This window comes from Heptranchias perlo, chromosome 7 (assembly GCF_035084215.1).
Source record: "Heptranchias perlo isolate sHepPer1 chromosome 7, sHepPer1.hap1, whole genome shotgun sequence".
In the NCBI taxonomy this organism is placed as follows: domain Eukaryota; kingdom Metazoa; phylum Chordata; class Chondrichthyes; order Hexanchiformes; family Hexanchidae; genus Heptranchias; species Heptranchias perlo.
In genome coordinates, this window is record NC_090331.1 from 91,094,993 (window position 1) to 91,118,896 (window position 23,904).

The 23,904-nt window shown below is 45.7% G+C and overlaps 1 long non-coding RNA gene across 1 annotated transcript in view; it reads left to right on the forward strand.

The window, feature by feature from the left end:
* Window positions 1–23,698, forward strand: part of LOC137323406 (uncharacterized) — a 43,616-nt gene extending 19,918 nt beyond the window's left edge. The window contains exons 2-3 of the long non-coding RNA XR_010963368.1: window positions 2,213–2,300; window positions 23,378–23,698. This is a non-coding gene — a long non-coding RNA (uncharacterized lncRNA). The remainder of the gene's footprint in view (window positions 1–2,212; window positions 2,301–23,377) is intronic.
* The last annotated feature ends 206 nt before the right edge of the window (window positions 23,699–23,904 follow it).

Below are 23,904 nucleotides of genomic sequence, written 5' to 3' on the forward strand. Positions count from 1 at the left end.
ACCTGCCGCAGGCCCAGTCTGGCAGTTATGTCCTTCAGGACTCGGCCAGCTCGGTCAGCAGTGGTGCTACCGAGCCACTCTTGGTGATGGACATTGAAGTCCCCCACCCAGAGTACATTCTATGCCCTTGCTACCCTCAGTGCTTCCTCCAAGTGTTGCTCAACATGGAGGAGGACTGATTCATCAGCTGGGAGAGGGCGGTAGGTGGTAATCAGCAGGAGGTTTCCTTGCCCATGTTTGACCTGATGCCATGAGATTTCATGGGGTCCAGAGTCAATGTTGAGGACTCCCAGGGCCACTCCCTCCTGACTGTATATCACTGTACCGCCACCTCTGGTGGGTCTGTCCTGCCGGTGGGACAGGACATACCCAGGGATGGTGATGGAAGAGTCTGGGACGTTGGCTGAAAGATATGATTCTGTGAGTATGGCTATGTCAGGCTGTTGCTTGGCTAGTCTGTGGGACAGCTCTCCCAATTCTGGCACAAGTTCCCAGATGTTGGTGAGGAGGACTTTGCAGGGTCGACTGGGCTTGGTTTGCCTTTGTCGTGTCCGATGCCGGGTGGTCCGTCCGGTTTTATTCTTATTATGACTTTTTTTAGCGAGATTTTACAACTGAGTGGCTTGCTAGGCCATTTCAGAGGGCAATTAAGAATCAACCACATTGCTATGGGTCTGGAGTCACATATAGGCCAGACCGGGTAAGGACGGCAGGTTTCCTTCCCGAAAGGACATTAGTGAACCAGATGGGTTTTTACGACAATCCGGTAGTTTCATGGCCATCATTACTGATACTAGTTTTTTTTAATTTCAGATTTTATTTAATTAATTGAATTTAAATTCCCCAGCTGCCGTGGCAGGATTTGAACTCATGACTCTGGATTTTTTAAAATTTTTTTTATTCGTTCACGGGATGTGGGCGTCGCTGGCGAGGCCAGCATTTATTGCCCATCCCTAATTGCCCTCGAGAAGGTGGTGGTGAGCCGCCTTCTTGAACCGCTGCAGTCCGTGTGGTGACGGTTCTCCCACAGTGCTGTTAGGAAGGGAGTTCCAGGATTTTGACCCAGCGACGATGAAGGAACGGCGATATATTTCCAAGTCGGGATGGTGTGTGACTTGAAGGGGAACGTGCAGGTGGTGTTGTTCCCATGTGCCTGCTGCTCTTGTCCTTCTAGGTGGTAGAGGTCGCGGGTTTGGGAGGTGCTGTCGAAGAAGCCTTGGCGAGTTGCTGCAGTGCATCCTGTGGATGGTACACACTGCAGCCACAGTGCGCCGGTGGTGAAGGGAGTGAATGTTTAGGGTGATGGATGGGGTGCCAATCAAGCGGGCTGCTTTATCTTGGATGGTGTCGAGCTTCTTGAGTGTTGTTGGAGCTGCACTCATCCAGGCAAGTGGAGAGTATTCCATCACACTCCTGGAGAGTGGAGAGTATTCCATCACTGGATTATTAGTCCAGGCCTCTGGATTCACTAGTCCAGTAACATAACTACTATGCTACCGTACTCCTATATAGGTATGTCCTTCCTTAGGTGAGGAGACCAAAACTGTACACAATACTCCAGGTGTGGTCTCACCAAAGCCTTGTACAATTGCAGCAAGACTTCCTCACTCTTGTCCTCCAACCTGCTTGCAATAAAGGCTAACATACCATTTGCCTTCCTAATTGCTTGCTGTACCTGCATGTTAACTTTCTATGTTTCATGTACCAGGACACCCAAATCTCTCTGAACACCAACATTTGATAGTTTCTCACCATTTAATAAATATTCCATTTTTCTATTCTTCCTACCAAAGTGAATAACCTCACATTTCCCCACATTATACTCCATCTGCCACCTTCTTGCCCACTCACTTAACCTGTCTATATCCCTTTGCAGATTCTTTGTGTCCTCCTCACAGCTTACTTTCGCACCCAGCTTTGTATCGTCAGCAAACTTGGATACATTACATTCGGTCTCTTCATCTAAGTTATTAATATAGATTGTAAATAGCTGAGGCCCAAGTTATTGTGGTACCCCACTAGTTACAGTCTGCCAACCCGAAAATGTCTTGTTTATTCCTACTCTCTGTTTTCTGTCCGTTAACCAATCCTCTATCCATGCTAATTTATTACCATCAATCCCATGAGCCATAATCTTGTGTAAGTACCTCTGGTGTGGCACCTTATCGAATTGAGCACTTCACTTTTCCAGCATTTTCTGTTTTTATTTCAGATTTCCAGTATCCGCAATATTTTGCTTTTGACTACTTGGGTGATGATGCCTGTGGAATTCAATCCCAGTGTGAGCCAGGCGGGCGGAGGTGAGGAACTGAAACAAATTACTCATCAGTTGATTGATTACTATGAGATGGAGCATTAGAGAACATAAATGTTTAGCCCCAGGATTTAAAGGGGAGGTATGAAACATTAAAAATTGAGGAACGAAGACGGAACCTTTTGGCCTGCATGATGGGACCACTAAAAGCTAATGGACAGGTACAAAAAATAATTAAGAAGGCTAATAAAATGTTGGCCTTTATCTCAAGAGGGCTGGAAGACAAAGGGGTGGAAGTTATGCTGCAGTTATACAAACCTCCGGGAGACCACATTTATTGTACTATCAGTTCTGGGCACCGCACCTCAGGAAGGATATATTGGCCTTGGAGGGGGTGCAGTGCAGATTCACCGGAATGATACTGAGGCCAAAAGAGTTAAATTATGAGGGCAGGTTGCATAGACAAGACTTGTATTCCCTTAAATATAGGAGATTAATGGGCGATCTAACTGAGGTGTTTAAGATGATTAAAGGATTTGATAGGGTAGATAGAGAGAAACTATTTCCTCTGGTGGGAGAGTCCAGAACAAGGGGGCATAACCTTAAATCACGAGCTAGGCTGTTCAAGGGTGGGATGTCAGGAAACACTTCTTCACACACAGGGCAGTGGAAATCTGGAACTCTCTCCCCCAAAATGCTGTTGAGGCTGGGGGTCAATTGAAAATTTCAAAACTGAGATTGATAGATTTCTGTTAGGTAAGGGTATTGAGGGATATGGAACCAAGGCGGGTAAATGGAGTTAAGATACAGATCAGCCATGATCTAATTGAATGGCGGAACAGGCTCGAGGGGCTGAATGGCCTCCTCCTGTCCTTACATTCCTATATCCACTGCAGGCCGGGGCAGCAGGTCCACATTTATGGAGTGAGAACTTGACCTGAATGTCGTTATATTTTGTAAGGTTGACTTGTAGTCTTGGGATTGTCGCTGGGCTGAAGTCTGGGCCTAGCCTCCAGCTAATTAACAGTCACACTTTGAAATTATATTTTCTTTTTTTTGCTCCCTGACTGGGGTGCAGAAATTCAGAGCACGATTCTGGTTAAGTCTAGTCTGGTTTGGTCAGAATGTACTGTTTATTCACTCTTTCGGGGAGAGCGAGAGAGAGAGAGTGTGTGTGTGTGTGTGTGTGTGTGTGCCCTATGAATAATCAGGGAGGCAGACACTTTGCTAGATTCACTGTGTTCCAGTTTAAACCAAGTGCAAATATTGGAGGGTTTTAAAACCAAAGGATGCAAAACATTTTGCGGTCTGTTTGGCCCTGTCGCCTCAAAGACAGGGAGCTGTGTTGTTGGCAGCTGACCTGCGCAGCATTTAGATTTAGACCACTGCTTCCTTTGCAGCTTCCTGCTCTACTTGCCAACCTAATTCCCACCCAGTACATGGTCAGAGCACCTGGTCGGATCTCTCAGGCTGCGTTTGTACTGCACTTAGTGCTACCAGCTCTCCGAACACGCTTGTTTACAATAAAGAGGTCATCCTGGCCGCCAGCCTTGACCAATCTGACACGTTTACATTGGGAGCGCCGAGTGCTGCATGAGACCCGAGAGTCAGGAGCAGCCGCACAGCACTATTACCACTAATACTATTCTCAATACTACTACTTCCACTAATACTACTCTCAACACTACTACTTCCACTAATACTACTCCCAATACTACTACTACCACTAATACTACTCTCAACACTACTACTTCCACTAATACTATTCCCAATACTAATACTTCCACTAATACTACTCCCAACACTACTACTACCACTAATACTACTCTCAACACTACTACTACCACTAATACTACTCTCAACACTACTACTACCACTAATACTACTCCCAATACTACTACTACCACTAATACTACTCCCAATACTACTACTACCACTAATACTACTCTCAACACTACTACTACCACTAATACTACTCTCAACACTACTACTACCACTAATACTACTCTCAACACTACTACTACCACTAATACTACTCCCAATACTACTACTACCACTAATACTACTCCCAATACTACTACTACCACTAATACTACTCTCAACACTACTACTTCCACTAATACTACTCCCAATACTACTACTACCACTAATACTACTCTCAACACTACTACTTCCACTAATACTATTCCCAATACTACTACTTCCACTAATACTATTCCCAATACTACTACTTCCACTAATACTACTCCCAATACTACTGATGTGGAGATGCCGGTGATGGACTGGGGTTGACAATTGTAAACAATTTTACAACACCAAGTTATAGTCCAACAATTTTATTTTAAATTCCACAAGCTTTCGGAGGCTTCCTCCTTCCTCAGGTGAAACGGTATTTCCACACCGTTCACCTGAGGAAGGTGGAAGCCTCCGAAAGCTTGTGGAATTTAAAATAAAATTGTTGGACTATAACTTGGTGTTGTAAAATTGTTTACAATTCCCAATACTACTCCCAATAATACTAATTAACAGTCACACTTTGAAATTATATTGCCCCGGCCTGCAGTGGATATAGGAATGTAGGAACAGGAGGAGGCCATTCAGCCCCTCGAGCCTGTTCCGCCATTCAATTAGATCATGGCTGATCTGTATCTTAACTCCATTTACCCACCTTGGTTCCGTAACCCTTAATACCCTTACCCAACACTAATATTACTCCCAATACTACTACCTCCACTGATACTACTCCCAACACTACTACCACTAATACTACTCCCAATACTACTACCGCCACTAATATTACTCCCAGTACTACTACCACCACTAATACTACTACCATTAATACTACTACCAATACTATTACTACCACTAATACAACTCCCAATATTACTACTACCACTAAAACTACTTCCAATATTACTACTCCCAATACTACTACTCCCACTAATACTACTACCACTACTACTACAACTAATACTACTCCCAATACTACCAATACCATTAATAACGCTACCAATACTTCTACTATGCCTAATCCTACTCCCAATACTACACCTACCACTAATACTACTCCCAATACTTCTACTACCACTAATACTACTCCCAATACTACTACCACCACTAATACAACTCCAAATACTTTTAAGACAACTAATACTACTTCCAATACTACAATCACCATAATAGTACTCCCAATCCTACTACCACCACTAATTCTACTCCCATTATTACTACCATCATTAATACTACTCCCAATGCTGCTACCACCACTAATACTACTCCCAGTACTACTAATACCATTAATACTACTACTAATACTACTCCCAATACTACTACCATCACTAATACTACTCCCAATACTACTACCACTAAAACTACTCCCAATACGACTACTATGACCAATATTACTACCACTGCTACTACCACTAATTCTACTAATACTACTACTGCCAGCACTACTTCAAATATTACTACCAATACTACTACCATGACGACTACCAACACCACCACTACTACCAATACCACTACCACCATTACTACTAGCAACACTACAACTACCAATATTACTACTACTACCAATAACTGCTACTACTGCCAATACTTCTACTACTACTACCAATACTACTACCACAACTTCTACCAATACTACTACGATAAATACTAGTACTACAACTACTACTAATACTGCTACCAATACTACTACTAATACAAATACTACTACTACCAATACTACTACTATGAATATTACTACCACTGCTTCCAAAGCTACATCCAATATTACCAGTAATATTACTAGCACTACCACTACTACTACTACTACCAGTACTAATACTACTACCAATAATACTACTACTACCACCAATACTACTACTACCACTACTACTACTACTATCACCATTACTACTACCACTACTACTATCACTACTACCACTACTACCACCACAACTAATCCTATCACTACTATTAATATCATTACCACTACTAGTACTACTACCATTACTACTATTACTGCTGCTAACACCACTACTTCTAATACCACTACCACCATTGCTACTACTACTACCACTACTACCACCACCACCATTACCACTATTACTATCACTACTACCACCACTACTACCACCACCACGCCTAATCCTAACACTATTGTTAATACCACTACTGCTACTAGTTCTACTACCACCACAACTATTACTACTACCACTATTACCACCACTAGTACTTTTACTACCTTTACTACTTCTACTACTATTACCATGACTACTACTGATATCACTAATGCTACCATTAGTACTACTACTACTGCTACAACCACCACCACTACCATTACTACTATCACTACTACCACCACCACTACTACTATCAATACTACCGATACTTCTACTACTACCACCACTGGTACTTCTACTTCCACTACAACTTTGACTACCACAACCAAGACTACTACTAATACCAATAACACTACTACTAGAACAACTACTACCACCACCGTTACCACCACTATTACTACCACTACTACTACTATCACGACTACCAATATTTCTACTATTCATACCAGCACTACTATCTACCACCATCACCAGCGCAGCCTCCAACACTCTGCAGTATTACCTGCTCCTCTGCTCCCTCTATCGCTGAACAGCTGATCAGTGTGCAGGATAACAACAACAACAACAACTTGCATTAATATTTCGCCTTTATCGTAGCACGGTCGCAAAGCGCTTCACAGGAGCGATTATCAAACAAAATTTGACACCGAGCCATATAAGGAGATATTAGGACAGTGGAGTCAAAGAGTTAGGTGTTAAGGAACATCACAAAGGAGGAGAGAGAGGAAGAGAGGTTTAGGGAGAAAATTCCAGAGCTTAGCTGCCTAGGCAGCTGAAGGCACGGCCGCCAGTGATGGAGCGATGAAAATTGGGGTGGGCAAGAGGCCAGAATTGAAGGAGTGCAGAGATCTCAAAGGGTTATAGGAGGTCACAGAGATAGGGAGGGGTGAGGCCATGGAGGGATTTGAAAACCAGGATAAGAATTTTAAAATCGAGGCGTTGCCAGAGAGCACAGGGGTGTTGAGTGAACGGGACTTGGTGTGAGTTAGTTTACGGGCAGCAGAGTTTCGGGTGAGCTCACGTTTACGGAGGGTGGAAGATGGGAGGCCAGCCAGGATAGCATTGAAATTGTTGAGTCTAGTGGTAACAAAGGCATGGATGAGGGTTTCAGCAGCAGATGGGCTGAGGCAGGGGCAGAGACGGGTGATGTTACAGAGGTGGAAGTAGGCGGTCTTGGTGATGGAGTCGATACGGAGTCAGAAGCTCATCTCAGGGGCAAATAGGATGCCAAGGTTGCAAACGTTCTGATTCAGTTTCAGACAGTGGCCAGGGAGAGGAATGGAATCAGTGTCTAGGGAACGGAGTTTGTGGCAGGGACTGGAGACAATGTCTTCGATCTTTCCAATATTTCATTAGAGGAAATTTCTGCTCATCCAATACTGGATGTTGGACAAGCAGCGTGAGAAATCAGACACAGTGGAGGGGTCGAGAGAGATGTTGGTGAGGTAGAGTTGGGTGTCATCAGTGTACATGTGGAATGTGTTGATGTCGCTAAGGGGCAGCATGTAGATGAGAAATAGGAGGGGGCCAAGGATAGATCCTCAGGGGACTCCAGAGAAAACATGCTCCTCTAGATCATCCCTATATCCCTGAACAACTGATCAGTGTGCAGTACAACATGCTCCTCTACTCCCTCTATCAATGATCAGCTGATCAATGGACAGTATAACCTGATCCTCTGCTCCCTCTATCAACGATCAGCTGATCAATGGACAGTATAACCTGATCCTCTGCTCCCTCTATCAACGATCAGCTGATCAATGGACAGTATAACCTGATCCTCTGCTCCCTCTATCAACGATCAGCTGATCAGTGGACAGTATAACATGCTCCTCTGCTCCCTCGATCAAAGATGTAGGGGGTGGTGGTGTGTGTCAGCTTCGCCTCTGACTTCTGAGTGGTCCGAATCGCTCCCACTCCCTGGGTTCTAGACCTTGGACTTATTTGGGGGTTGTGACAAAGTGCAGCAGACAACTGGTTTTGGTGCAAGAAACTTTGACCTTTATTCAAGAGAGAAAATACAACACAACAATCTTAACACTCTAATAAAATGGGGAACACTTCGGTACACACGAGGGAAATTACAGTAGAAAGATACCTCACCCCTCCCAATCCCACTGTACTAGCTAAGTTGGACTCTAAAGGGCCAGAGATAATGCTCACCAAACGAAACCTTGACAGTAATTCCCCCAGAGGTAAGTCAGGAATAGATTGTAGAGTGGAAACTTTGCGGATCTTCGGTTTTCTCCCGAGTTGGTTTCTCTTTGGTCGCGGTGGCTCAATATTACCCGGTTGGTTGGTGGTAATATTCGGTTGGTTGTTTCGTGAGGCCCTTGTTGCCGTGAGGTGTCTGATGGCCGCTGGGGCTGTTGCTCTGGTTTCTTCTTGTGTGTCGGCCTGCTTCTAGAGCTGCTGACCTTCCCTGTCGAACCCTCGCCTTGTTGTTCGCTGGAAGCTGCTCTTCCTTCCAGAGACAGGCAGAACAAGACCAGCAGCACACAACAGCCAGCAAGAGCCAGAGAGAGAGAGGTTTCGAGTTTCCACTTCTGTATCCCTCTCTTACAAATGGTCTTCGTCACTTTAAAAAAAACACTTCATGTCTGTTTAAACAGTTCTTACAAAGTCCTTAAGAATCTTTGATGGCTTTTTGATGGTCCCTCATCATGATGCAATTGCTTCTCCCGATGGGTCACTGTTAATTCCGATTTTTAGAGCTCGTCACACAAGGCTTCCTTTTGTATCCAACGACCTAGGTGTTGATCGGTTTTGCTTTAAAACAAAGGCATGGCCCCATCATGTGTGGAGCAGTTACCTCTTTCAATGGCCGACTGCCTTTCGAATTAGTGCTGAATGTTGATCACCTGCTGTAGGTTTTGCATTAAAACAGAGTCATGTCTGAAGCAGTAATTCTCCCACATTCCATGTGTGTGTTGTGGATTTGTCTGGTGACCTCTCACCTATCCTTCCATCTTAGGATTTCAGTCAATGGCCAAAGTTTTTCGATACTCAGGGAAAAAGTGAATTTCTTTAGGGTTTTTCTCCGAGTTTTGGGGGATCTGTGAATTTTGAGAATCTTACAATGATCAGCTGATCAGTGGACCATATAACCTGTTCCTCTGCTCCCTCAATCAATGATCAGCTGATCAGTGGACAGTATAACCTGTTCCTCTACTCCCTCCATCAATGATCAGCTGATCAATGCACAGTATAACCTGTTCCTCTGCTCCCTCTATCAATGATCAGCTGATCAGTGGACAGTATAACCTGTTCCTCTGCTCCCTCTATCAATGATCAGCTGATCAGTGGACAGTATAACATGCTCCTCTGCTCCCTCTATCAATGATCAGCTGATCAATGCACAGTATAACCTGTTCCTCTGTTCCCTCTATCAATGATCAGCTGATCAATGGACAGTATAACCTGATCCTCTGCTCCCTCTATCAATGATCAGCTGATCAATGGACAGTATAACCTGCTCCTCTGCTCCCTCTATCAATGATCAGCTGATCAGTGGACAGTATAACCTGTTCCTCTGCTCCCTCTATCAATGATCAGCTGATCAGTGGACAGTATAACATGCTCCTCTGTTCCCTCTATCATTGATCAGCTGATCAATGGACAGTATAACCTGCTCCTCTGTTCCCTCTATCAATGATCAGCTGATCAGTGGACAGTACAACCTGCTCCTCTGCTCCCTCTATCATTGATCAGCTGATCAATGGACAGTATAACCTGTTCCTCTGCTCCCTCTATCAATGATCAGTGATCAATGGACAGTATAACCTGTTCCTATGCTCCCTCTATCAATGATCAGTGATCAGTGGACAGTATAACCTGTTCCTATGCTCCCTCTATCAATGATCAGCTGATCAATGGACAGTATAACCTGTTCCTCTGCTCCCTCTATCAATGATCAGCTGATCAATGGACAGTATAACCTGTTCCTATGCTCCCTCTATCAATGATCAGCTGATCAATGGACAGTATAACATGCTCCTCTGCTCCCTCTATCAATGATCAGCTGATCAATGGACAGTATAACATGCTCCTCTGCTCCCTCTATCAATGATCAGCTGATCAATGCACAGTATAACCTGTTCCTCTGCTCCCTCTATCAATGATCAGCTGATCAATGCACAGTATAACCTGTACCTCCCAAATCTTCCTCTTTCCAGCTCTGTGAATGAACTATCCACTGAGTCTCAGTCCCCCGCCCTTTCCCCATCATCCTTTAAATTTTTCTTTTTCTACTATTTATCCATCTAGCAGATGTAGCAATATTGAACTATCAGCTTACAGTTCTTTGCAGTTTGAGCTTATCGTAATTTTACACCCATGTAGAAAGCCCTGCTGTTAGTGGTGTAGTTTAGTTGGTAACAGTCTGGAATGGTTTACCGTGTATACAATCATACACTTTAAATTTCCAACATCTGTTTGTTGAAAGTTATGACTTTTTCCCTTTAGAGATCCAACTTTTCAGCATTATTTAAAGATGACCTACTAAATTTTCTGGTGATGTCATTATGTCCCACCCAATCCCTTACAAAGCATTATTAGACTCAGTCTTGGCAGCTTCCAGGAGTGAATCAGGATTTTTGTTGTGGGTTTTGTTCAACTTGTCTGGGCCCCCCTCCAAAGCACACCTAAACTAGACAACCGCAAGTCATGGCACTTACTAATAATCCATCACTCTGGCCCTATTCTCGGACTTTGGCTGTGTTTATTTTTTATTATGGTTCTTTACCACCTCACTGTTAGGTTGTGGGTGGATTCATCCACCCGAAACAGATGGAGAAAGAAGCTCTATTTTATAGAATCAAAGAATCTTACAGCGCAGAAGGCCCCGGGGTCTATGTACGCAAAACTTTGAAGGTGGCAGGATAAGTTGAGAAGGCTTTTAAAAAAGCATATGGAATCCTTGGCTTTATAAACAGAGGCATAGAGTACAAAAGCAAGAAAGTTATGCTAATACTTTATAAAACACTTATTAGGCCCATTTGGAGTATTGTGTTCAATTCTGGGCGCCACACTTTAGGAAGGAAGTCATGGCCTTAGAGGAGATATACTAGAATGGTTCCAGGGATGAGGGACTTCAGTTCCATGGATAGACTGGAGAAGCTGGGGTTGTTCTCTTAAGAGCAGAGAAGGTTAACAGGAGATTTGATAGAGGTGTTCAAAATCATGAATGGTTTTGATCAAATAAAGAAGGAGAAACTGTTTCCAGTGGCAGAAGTGTCGGTAACCAGAGGACACAGATTTAAGGTAATTGACAGAAGAACCAGAGGTGAGATGAGGAGAAAAAGGGAATTGGATAAATACTTGAAGGGGAAAAATTTGCATGGCTATGGGAAAGGGCAGGGGAATGGGACTAATTGGATATCTCTTTCAAAGAGCCAGCACAGGCACGACGGGCTGAGTAGCCTCCTTCTGTGCTGTATCATTCTATGATTTCATGATAAGAAGAGGCCATTCGGCCCGTTGTGCCTGTGCCGGCTCTTTGATAGCCCTGTAATTTTGTCCTTTTCAAGTATTTATCCAATTCCCTTTTGAAAGTTACTATTGAATCTGCTTCCACCACCCTTTCAGGCAGTGCATTCCACATCATAATAACTCGCTGCGTAAAAAAAATTTCTCCTCATCTGCCCCCTCTGGTTCTTTTCCCTGCTCTAAGGAGAACAATCCCGGTTTCTCCATATAACTGAAGTCCCTCATCCCTGGCACCATTCCAGTATTCTCCCCACCTCTCCTGAAGGCGCTGATCCTCATTGGGAGTCGGTACCTCGGGCACCAGTACCTCATCCACCATGTGAGCCCGGGCAGCGAGCATCGGAGGCCATTCGACCGCAACAGTTGTCACAGCCGAGCAAAACCTCATCAGGCCTACGGGGCAGGACGTGAGGGAGGTGGGAGGGTGAGGGAAGCTTTTAAGCTGAGGGCAGGAGTCATGGAGAATCATGGCTGGGAATTTCCTGGGGGCTGGTCCCGCGGCAGAAACCCTAAGCACAGGGTTTCCACCGCCATTCCGGAGAAGTTCCAATGGAGGAACAGGAGCAGCTCTGAGGGAAATTCCCGACCCAGGTATCTGCCAGGCATGGCCTCTGGTTATGACTCAAGCTGCTCCTACACCTCAACTGGCAATGCTTCCAAAAATTGGGCTCAATAAATTTGAGGGCCTAGCCTAAGGCTTATCAAAACTATCTTCATTCCTGTGCTGGACGATACAGGGAGTTGTAGTCCGATTCACACAACCCTGGATTATGTCTGTGGAGCAACCAATTACACCTCCAGAAGAGATCAGGCTAAACAGGAGTGCCGTGCTCATTAAGTGTCTTGTATATATGTACATCAGTGCACACCAAGTCTCATTCATCCATCACCACTGTGCTCGTTGACCCACGTTGGCTCCTGGTCCAGCAACACTTCAAATTTCAAATCCCCCCGTGGCCTCGCCCCTCCCTATCTCTGTAACCTCCTCCTGCCCTACAACCCTCCGAGATCTCTGTTTTCCTCTAATTCTGGCCTTTTGTGCATCCCCAAATTCCTCCCCCCACCCCCCAAACCATTGGCTGCTATGCTTTTAGTTGTCTAGGCCCCAAGCTCTGAAATATTACATAGAAGAATAGAAACATAGAAAATAGGAGCAGGAGTAGACCATCCGAGCCTGTTCCGCCATTCAATATGATCATGGCTGATCCTCTATCTCAATACCATATTCCCGCTCTCTCCCCATGCCCCTTGATGCCTTTTGTGTCCAGAAATCTATCTAGCTCCTTCAGGCCTACTCCTGCTCCTATTCATTCCTGTCTGGCACAAAAATAATACAGGAAAGGTGGCTTAACCGTGGGTTACAAAAGAAATTCGGAATAGTATTAGATCCAAAGAGGAGACATATAAAATTGCCAGAAAAAGCGGTAAGCCTGAGGATTGGGAACAGTTTAGAATTCAGCAAAGGAGGACAAAGAGATTGATTAAGAGGGGAAAAATAGAGTATGAGAGTAAACTAGCAGGGAACATAAAAACTGACTGTAAAAGCTTCTATAAATATGTCAAGAGAAAAAGATTAGTGAAGACAAATGTAGGTCCCTTACAGTCTGAAATGGGGGAAATTATAATGGGGAACAAAGAAATGGCAGAACAATTAAACACATACTTTGATTCTGTCTTCACAAAGGAGGACACAGATAACCTCCCAGAAATGTTAGGGAACCAAGGGTCTAGTGAGAGGGAGGAACTGAAGGAAATCAGTATTAGTAAAAAAATAGTGCTAGGGAAATTAATGGGGCTAAAGGCTGACAAATCCCCAGGGCCTGATAATCTACATCCCAGAGTACTAAAGGAAGTGGCCCTGGAAATAGTGGATGCATTGGTGATCATCTTCCAAAATTCTATAGACTCTGGAACAGTTCCTACAGATTGGAGGGTGGCAAATGTAACCCCACTATTTAAAAAAGGAGGGAGAGAAAAAACAGGGAATTACAGACCAGTTAGATTAACATCAGTAATGGGAAAATGCTAGAGTCTATTATAAAGGGTGTGATAACAGAACACTTGGAAGGTATTAACGGGATTGGACAAAGTCAGCATGGGTTTATGAAAGGGAAATCATGCTTAACAAATCTACTGGAGTTTTTTGAGGATGTAACTAGTAGAATAGATAGGGGAGAACCAGTGGATGTGGTGTATTTGGATTTTCAGAAGGCTTTTGATAAGGTCCCACACAAGAGGTTAGTGTGCTAAATTAAAGCACATGGGATTGGGGGGAATATACTGGCATGGATTGAGAATTGATTGACAGACAGGAAACAGAGAGTAGGAGTAAACAGGTCTTTTTCCGGATGGCAGGCAGTGACTAGTGGGGTACCACAGGGATCAGTGCTTGGGCCCCAGCTATTCACAATATATATCAATGATTTGGATGAGGGAACTAAATGTAACATTTCCAAGTTTGCAGACGGCACAAAGCTGGGGTGGAATGTGAGCTGTGAGGATGATGCAAAGAGGCTCCAATGTGATTTAGACAAGTTGGGTGAGTGGGCAAGAATATGGCAGATGCAGTACAACATGGATAAATGTGAGGTTATCCACTTTGGCTGTAAAAACAGAAAGACAGATTATTATCTGAATGGAGATAGATTGGGAAAAGGGGAGGTGCAACGAGACCTGGGTGTCCTTGTACACCAGTCGCTGAAAGTGAGCATTCAGGTGCAGCAGGCAGTTAGGAAGGTGAATGGTATGTTGGCCTTCATTGTAAGAGGATTTGAGTACAGGAACAGGGATGTCTTACTGCAGTCATACAGGGTCTTGGTGAGACCACATCTGGAGTATTGTGTGCAGTTTTGTTCTCCTTATCTGAGGAAGGATGTCCTTGCCATGGAGGGAGTGCAACGAAGGTTTACCAGACTGATTCCTGGGATGGCAGGACTGACGTGTGGGGAGAGATTGGGTCGACTAGGCTTATATTCACTAGTGTTTAGAAGAATGAGAGGCGATCTTGTCGAAACATATAAAATTCTAACAGGACTAGACAGACTAGATGCAGGGAGGATGTTTCCCCTGGCTGGGGGGTCCAGAACCAGGGGTCACAGTCTCAGGATACGGGGTATGCCATTTAGAACCAAGATGAAGAGAAATTTCTTCACTCAGAGGATGGTGAACCTGTGGAATTCTCTACCACACAAGGTAGTGGAGGCCAAGTCATTAGATGTATTCAAGAAGGAGATATATATATTTCTTAATGCTCAAGGGATATGGGGAAAAAGTGGTAACAGGGTACTGAGTGAGACGATCAGCCATGATCATTTTGAATGGCGGACCAGGACCAAAGGGCCGAATGGCCTACTCTTGCTCCTATTTTCTATGTTTCTATGTTAAATATATTCAGTGACTTGGCCTCCACAACCTTCTGTGGTAGAGAATTCCACAGGTTCACCACCCTCTGAGTGAAGAAATTTCTCCTCATCTCAGTCTTAAATGTCCTACTCTGTATCCTGAGACTGTGACCCCTCATTCTAGACCCCCAGCCAGGGGAAACTTCCTCTTTAAAGTTCTCCGCCTCTCTCTCCTCCTTTAAGACGTTCCTTAAAACCTACCTCTTTGACCAAGCTTTTGGTCACCTGTCCTAATATCACCTTATGTGGCTCGGTGTCAAATTCTGTTTGATAATCGCTCCTGTGAAGTGCCTAAGGGCGTTTTACTACATTAAAGGTGCTGTATAAATGCAAGTTGTTGTTGTTGATTGGGAGGATTGAAAGAGTTTGCAAAAATATTTGGCGGGGGGGTGAAATATTTTCAACTTGAACATATAATCTAGGCTGACACTTCAGTGTAGTACTGTAGGGAGTGCTGCACTGTCGGAGGTGCCATCTTTCAGATGAGACATTAAACCGAGGCCGTTTCTGCCCTCTCGGGCGGAAGTAAAAGATCCCACCCCACTATTTCGAAGGAGAGCAGGGAAGTTCTCCCCAGTGTCCTGGCCAACATTTATCCCTCAACCAACATCACTAAAACAGATTATCTGGTCCTTCTCACATAGCTGTTTGTAGGATCTTGCTGTGCGCAAATTGGCTGCTACGTTTCCTACATTACAACAGTGACTACACATTTAAAAAAAGAACTTCACTGGCTGTAAAGTGCTTTGGGGCGTCCTGAAGTCACGAAAGGTGCTACAGAAATGCAATTCTCTCTCTCTCTCTCTTTTTCCTTCAATGATTGCTTCATGTGGTTACAGTGTTGGTGTGTGGAGAGTCTTTACAGACCCAAAGCCAAGTTCCAAATAAGGAATGGGCCTGTGTCAGACTGCTCACTGAGTCACTCCACACTCTCTGGTACTAGTTCGATGTGATGTACGGATTCAGTTTTTTCCAGTGTGGGTGTGGGGGGAGGGACAGTATGTTTCGATCAGTTTACAATAGGCAGAGGGGCAGTAAATGATGATTTCTGGTATACATACTTTATGAGTGGCCCACCTTGAACACACAATCAAACTGATCGAGGCTTTTCAAGTGCAAAAGAGTAGCAATGGTTGTCGCCCCAATGCCCCAACCCACACCAGGATTGTGGTAACCCCAGAAAAAACCTCAGGAATTTCTTCCTCCATGGCTGACTCTAGCCCATGAGTTAAGGAACAATTAACTGGATTCTCAGGTCCCTTCTGGGCAGATGTTGTAAAGATTGCGATGGTGGCGGATAAGCAGATGGCGGAGTCCAGCACGTGAGTGCAAAAGACAAGGCTGAAGCGTTTGCAACCATCTTCAGCCAGAAGTGCCGAGTGGATGATCCATCTCAGCCTCCTCCCGATATCCCCACCATCACGGAAGCCAGTCTTCGGCCAATTCGATTCACTCCACGTGATATCAAGAAACGGCTGAGTGCACTGGATACAGCAAAGGCTATGGGCCCCGACAACATCCCAGCTGTAGTGCTGAAGACTTGTGCTCCAGAACTAGCTGCGCCTCTAGCCAAGCTGTTCCAGTACAGCTACAACACTGGCATCTACCCGACAATGTGGAAAATTGCCCAGGTATGTCCTGTCCACAAAAAGCAGGACAAATCCAATCCGGCCAATTACCGCCCCATCAGTCTACTCTCAATCATCAGCAAAGTGATGGAAGGTGTCGTCGACAGTGCTATCAAGCGGCACTTACTCACCAATAACCTGCTCACCGATGCTCAGTTTGGGTTCCGCCAGGACCACTCGGCTCCAGACCTCATTACAGCCTTGGTCCAAACATGGACAAAAGAGCTGAATTCCAGAGGTGAGGTGAGAGTGACTGCCCTTGACATCAAGGCAGCATTTGACCGAGTGTGGCACCAAGGAGCCCTAGTAAAATTGAAGTCCATGGGAATCGGGGGGAAAACTCTCCAGTGGCTGGAGTCATACCTAGCACAAAGGAAGATGGTAGTGGTTGTTGGAGGCCAATCATCTCAGCCCCAGGGCATTGCTGCAGGAGTTCCTCAGGGCAGTGTCCTAGGCCCAACCATCTTCAGCTGCTTCATCAATGACCTTCCCTCCATCATAAGGTCAGAAATGGGGATGTTCGCTGATGACTGCACAGTGTTCAGTTCCATTCGCAACCCCTCAAATAATGAAGCAGTCCGAGCCCGCATGCAGCAAGACCTGGACAACATCCAGGCTTGGGCTCATAAGTGGCAAGTAACATTCGCGCCAGATAAGTGCCAGGCAATGACCATCTCCAACAAGAGAAAGTCTAACCACCTCCCCTTGACATTCAACGGCATTACCATCGCCGAATCCCCCACCATCAACATCCTGGGGGTCACCATTGACCAGAAACTGAACTGGACCAGCCATATAAATACTGTGGCTACAAGAGCAGGTCAGAGGTTGGGTGTTCTGCGGCGAGTGACTCACCTCCTGACTCCCCAAAGCCTTTCCACCATCTACAAGGCACAAGTCAGGAGTGTGATGGAATACTCTCCACTTGCCTGGATGAGTGCAGCTCCAACAACACTCAAGAAGCTCGACACCATCCAAGATAAAGCAGCCCGCTTGATTGGCACCCCATCCACCACCCTAAACATTCACTCCCTTCACCACCGGCGCACTATGACTGCAGTGTGCACCATCCACAGGATGCGCTGCAGCAACTCGCCAAGGCTTCTTCGACAGCACCTCCCAAACCCGCGACCTCTACCACCTAGAAGGACAAGAGCAGCAGGCGCATGGGAACAACACCACCTGCACGTTCCCCTCCAAGTCACACACCATCCCGACTTGGAAATATATCGCTGTTCCTTCATCGTCGCTGGGTCACAATCCTGGAACTCCCTTCCTAACAGCACTGTGGGAGAACCGTCACCACACGGACTGCAGCGGTTCAAGAAGGCGGCTCACCACCACCTTCTCGAGGGCAATTAGGGATGGGCAATAAATGCTGGCCTCACCAGCGACGCCCACATCCCGCGAACGAATAAAAAAAATTTTAAAAAGATGACCTTATAAGGAAATAACAATGAATGGTTGGGCATCCTTGCAGCGCAGTGCTTCATATAGCATCACATCTGGAGGGTGGGAGTTTCCTATGGCTTCATGGGCGAAGGGGCTGCCTATTATAAGTATTAAGCCATACAGGCCTGAAAGTCCCAGGTACGAATGCCAGTCAGTGCTGAGTTAGCTGATCCTGGCTAGATCAGCTGTAGAGGTTGCTAAGATTGGCCTCATTGCCCCTGGGATTGGAAGGGGGCAAAACAAATCATCAGCCCGGGTTCCATCTCCTGGTCATGATCCATTAGCTCCTGCTGGGACATCAAGATAGGACAGGATTAGGCACGGATGTGATGCCCTCCACTGTCGAACAGTCTGCCAACACTCACTGCGTTGATACTAATGCAATGTGTGTCACTAGTGGAGCCCACACCCGTAATGGAGCCCACACCCGTAATGGAGCCCAAACCCGTAATGCAGCACATCTGCTTTTCTATTCATTAATTTAAATGGACAGAACATTGGGAGGGCTTTATTCCCAGTGTTTGCAACTCCCTGCCTGATTCTCCTAATCCCAGGAGATCCAATACTCCCAGGCCCTGGAACAGGATGATCTTCCCTCTACGTATATTATAACAACTCCTTATTTTACCTTCTGAGCCGATAAAAAATGGCCAATTTTCTGAAGGCACGCATTGGCAAATAGTGGGTGTGCCAGTGAGGCCCTCTCTGTCGGTAGCGGACGGTTGTGGATGTCTGCTATGGCTCAGTGGTAGCTCTCTTATCTGAGTCGGAAGGTTGTGGGTTCAAACCCCACTCCAGAAATTTGAGCACATAAGCTAGGCTGACACTCCAGCCCTGTCCTGAGGGAGTGCTGCACTGCCGTCTTTCGGATGAGTCATTAAACCGAGGCCCCGTCTGCCCTCCCAGGTGACATAAAAGGTCCCACAGCCACTATTTTGAAAAAGAGCAGGGGAGATCTCCCTGGTGACCTGGTCAATATTATCTGGTCATTATCACATTGCTGTTTGTGGGATCTTGCTGTGCACAAATTGGCTGCCGCATTTCCTACATTGCAACAGTGACAAACTTTTTGAAATGCTTTCATTGGCCTTAAGTTGCCTTGGGACGTCCTGAGGTCATGAAAGTAGCTTTAGAAGTCTTTCTTTCTTTGGGAAATCGTCCCCAAGCTGAAGCAAACTAGAAGCAGGCAGTCATCAGCCATGCGTAAAGGACAACGGACACACAGAACATACATGCATTTGACCCACGGCCTTGTCTGTAAGTGCACGTACACACACACACACTGAAGGAGCCTCTGGACACCTTCCAAAATGGTTGAGGGAGCACAACCAATTTCTGGGAAGCAGAACAAAAATAGTTTCCATGACATCGGGGCCAACCTCCCGATTGAAGCTATATTGAAGAGCAAGGAAAAAATAAACAATGTGTACACCCTCTTAAAATGGTTTCTCACCCCAGCTGTGAGGAAAAATGGCCTGGGAAGAAACTGCAGGTTAAATCAAACCAAACAGAAAACACCATCCTGGGTCAAAAGGTCATGGGGTTGAGTTGTGTTTGTCAGGGGACAGGGGGGTTGGGATTCACAGGATGTGGATGACCACTGGGAAATGGAATATAGGCAAATGAGAGGCCAACCCTCCAGGAGCGATGGACCCTCCCACGTGGGCATGGGCAGATACGATATCAATGTGAGTCTTTCTTTGTCCCGGGGCTGTTTGGTCCGGATTGTTTGAGTGGGCACAGAGGGGCCAGTGGGGGGGGGGGGTTGAGAATATGCGACCTCGGCCCACATCCCCAGCTGCAAGAAGGCGCATGTGGAGTAATCCTCGATGTGAACTGGGACTGTTAGTCTTACCATCAGGATACAGGCTGAAGAGAACGAACAAGGAAATCAGCCCAGTGGTGCACAGTGAAATACTGAGATGATTGAAAGAGAATTAAATCAGGTTATTATCTAGTTGCTGTTTGTAATGACTGAAAATGAAAGAGAAAGACTTGCATTTATAATCACACTTTTCACAACCTCAGGACATCCCAAAATGTTTCACAGCCAATGAAATACTTTTGAAGTGTAGTCACTGTTATAATGTAGGAAACATGGCAGCCAATTTGTGCACAGCAAGATCCCACAAACAGCAATGTGATAAATGACCAGATAATCTGTTTCAGTGATGTTGGTTGAGGGATGAATATTGGCCAGGACACCAGGGAGAACTCCCCTGCTCTTCTTTGAAATAGTGCCATGGGATCTTTTACGTCCACCTGAGAGGGCAGACAGGGCCTCGGTTTAATGCCTCATCTGACCGACGGCACCTCCGACAGTGCAGCACTCCCTCAGTACTGCACTGAAGCATCAGCCTGGATTTTGTACTCGAGTCTCTGGAGTGGGACTTGAACCCACAACCTCCTGACTCAATGAGAGTGCTACCCACTGAGCCACAGCTGACAAAATGACACAACTAAATTAACAATTAGAACCAAATGGATATTCCATATAATACATCTTTTTTTTGCCAACATCCTCCCCTTTTCTCCCTGAAGACGCTGGACTCTTGCAGCTGTTCCATGGATATCAGATACCACCCAATATCTTGCCCCATTGGCTACTCTTCACATGCGAGTCCCACACGGCAAGTGACAGCAGGCCCACGGGAGATGTCGAGACCAAACCCAATCTTGCCCACAACCCAAGGCCGCGATGAAGGTGCTCTCGCTTCACTGAAGCAGCAATAAACCAGCCTCCGAGTTAATTTCCCCACCCAGCACCATAGGATAGGAGCAGGGATGGCGAACTGGTGGCAGCTCACCAGACCCTTGTAAAAGTGGCTGTCCACTGTCGCTTATTACATGGCACTACTGTCCCAGAACCTCCTTTGTTCTGCAAACAGAGAGCCCAGAACAATCCATACTTAAAACACTTTTTATAGTTTACAGAAACCAAAACAAAACTACATGGTACATTCCATTCAGCAGAACCAAGACTTGCCCCTTGCCCCTTGCCCCTTGCCCCTTGCCCCCTGCCCCCTGCCCCCAGCCCCTTCCTATTCCTCTACTGCTGTTGAAGCGTGCCCTTTTAGGCTCACCTAGCTGGGGACAGTCTCCACCCACTCCAGTAGCAATCACCTCTTAAAGGCAAGGTTCATAAAGGGGCAATACCGTTCCTCTTAAAGGCGAGGTTCTTAAAGGGCCAATGCCCTTACTCTGGTACCAGGGCCCCCACCAGCCTGCGGCTGACATACCAACCCTCAGTCACCTCGATACATGTTAGAACGAGGTAAGACCAGTGGGGGGTACTGGGAGTTTCCCATTGACAAAGCAAAAGCACCTCCCAAGCCCACGACCTCCACCACCTAGAAGGACAAGGGCAGCAGGCACATGGGAACAACACCACCTGCACGTTCCCCTCCAAGTCACACACCATCCCGACTTGGAAATATATCGCCGTTCCTTCATCGTCGCTGGGTCAAAATCCTGGAACTCCCTTCCTAACAGCACTGTGGGAGAACCTTCACCACACGGACTGCAGCGGTTCAAGAAATAAGGCTCTGCACCATCTTCTCAAAGGGCAACTAGGGATGGGCAATAAATACCAGCCTTGCCAGCAACGCCCACATCCCAAGAATGAATATATAAAATAGATCAGCCAAATCTGCACAGTCCAGCAATTGAAACCGGAGCCTTCTGGTCTGTATAGTTTAGTAAACAGAAGGAGGTGGCTTTGCCCACTGGCATCATCGATAACAACAACTTGCATTTATATAGCGCCTTTAATGTAGAAAAACATCCCAGAGTACTTCATAAAGGAAAGTGGATGCAGAGCTAAGGAAGGAGAGAGTAGGACAGGCGACAAAAAGTTTGCTTAAAGAGGTAGGTTTTAAGGAGCATCTTAAAAGAGGAGAGGGAGGTGGCGATGTTTAGGGAGGGAGTTCAGAGAGTGCGACCTAGGCAGTTAAAGGCAGGGCTGCCAGTGATGGGGTGAAGGGAAGGGGAATTGTACAAGAGTTGGGGAGGTGGACGGGGAATTGGAGGAGGTTACAGAGATAGGGAGAGGTAAAGCCATGGAGGGATTTAAACACAAGGATGCAAATTTTAAATCAGAGATGCTGGGGGATGGATTCTCCTTCATATTACTGCCAATTTCTGGGCAGCTTAGGGGCACTGGGAAGAGTGAAATGGGGCAGGATAGTCACAGGGCTGCCCCAGAAATAGTTGCAGCAAAATCCTCCTCTGTAAAACCAATAAGGAACTCACCCCACTGCCAACAAATGGGTGGAGACAGGCACGATCTCTGAGTAATATCCCCCATTTAGCATCCCTAGCCCAACTTCTGAGAGCACTGCCACTATATCAATGGTAAGATGCACAGGCCAGCCAGATTCTTGAGGTGGAGAGCAGCTGGTGACCAGCCCACAAGTGACTAGATTTAGGGTCACAATGGGATTTAAACTCTCAACCTCTGGGATACTAGCCTAGCAATGTAACCACTCAGCTACCGCACTGTTCCGGTAGCTGCTGGCAGACAGGCACCCAACAGTAATTCCAGTGTAACCTTGTCAGATTCACCAAGGCCCACATTGGAATTGCCACTAAGTGCTCTGGACCCATGTGGAGGAACCAGCAAATACAAACACTCCTTCAAGACCAATTCACAAGCAGCAACCTCCTCCACTATACCCACATCCCCATTCCATATGTGGATCCCTCTTCGTGAAGTGAGAGTTTCCTGCCATCAATCACAAACTTGCTCTTCACTAGTTTGAACTTTTGTCCTGGTCCGGAGTAGAAATTTCCGGCCTGAATCTGGGTTTTGCCTAACTTCAAGGCAGTGAATCAAAACACTGCCAGGAAACCAAACTTGAGCAATGCAGTGGACTGGAAGGGCTCTGAATTTCCCGTATTTATTTACACACTGTGTGCATGGAGGCCAGATCATGAGACGCAGCAAGATCAGATAAATCTATCTATAGCTGAGGCTGAGCAGAGCAATGAGGTTTGACTTCACTGGTGATGGGTCGATTATAAATAACAAGAGCACATGTTTATTTTCAGAAAGTTGGACATTTCTGTGGGACACCCCACACACATTTTGGCAAGATATGACGTCAATACACAGCACTGAGGGGACAATGGGTTTCTTCAAAGCTTCAGGTCAAGCCTCGATTCTGTGCCTTTTGTTTACTCTTGCTGTAGCTTTGATCTAACTTAAGTTCACCGTAATTGGTTTTTCATGATTAGTTTTACATTTTGAGTACAAATATGAGCCAGTTCAAAGAATATTACTGATGGCTCCTGTCCAATGTTCGTCCCTTGTGTCTTGTCCTTTGTTCAGTGTGTTTTCAAGCAGTTCAATTTAAGGGGACAAGATTAAAAACTGCCACAATTAATCTGTAAACCAGCACAGTGATATCCTTTTATCTGAGATCTGTAAAGGAAATATTACCAAGTAGTGATTAATGGCTGACAAGGAAATAACTGAATTTCCAATGAGATGGACTGTGATTCGCTTTCTTTCGCTCTGTCCAATTGAGCTATATGTCCACTATTAATATATTGCAAACAATCACCGGGAATTTCCC